This window comes from Nanorana parkeri, unplaced genomic scaffold, assembly GCF_000935625.1.
Source record: "Nanorana parkeri isolate BGI_ZX_2015 unplaced genomic scaffold, ASM93562v1 scaffold1199, whole genome shotgun sequence".
NCBI lineage: Eukaryota > Metazoa > Chordata > Amphibia > Anura > Dicroglossidae > Nanorana > Nanorana parkeri.
Window position 1 is genome coordinate 469,505 of NW_017307467.1, and position 345 is coordinate 469,849.

The following is a 345-nucleotide window of genomic DNA, read 5'->3' on the forward strand; positions in this document are numbered from 1 at the left end:
TATAGGCTCTTTAGGTTTATCTATGTACAAACCTATTAGCACCAACTATTACATACTAATTTATCTATTAGCATGGATATACTACACATTTTCAATTCTATTTCAGGTTTAGAAGCTAACAAAAGCTGGCAGAAAAAGAGTTGACTTGCGTATTACTATACCTACAGAAAGCTTTGCAAGTCCTTTAAGTAGCCCCAGCACCACTCCTCCTTTTCTTCTGCTGCCAGGTTTATCTATAAGTATGTAGGGGTAGTTAAAGGAAATATAGCCAAGTACTGCAAGCACTGTGCTTTGTTGCCGTCCCCTTTTACACTGATTCTGGAGGACTGGCCCTGGAAAGGCTCT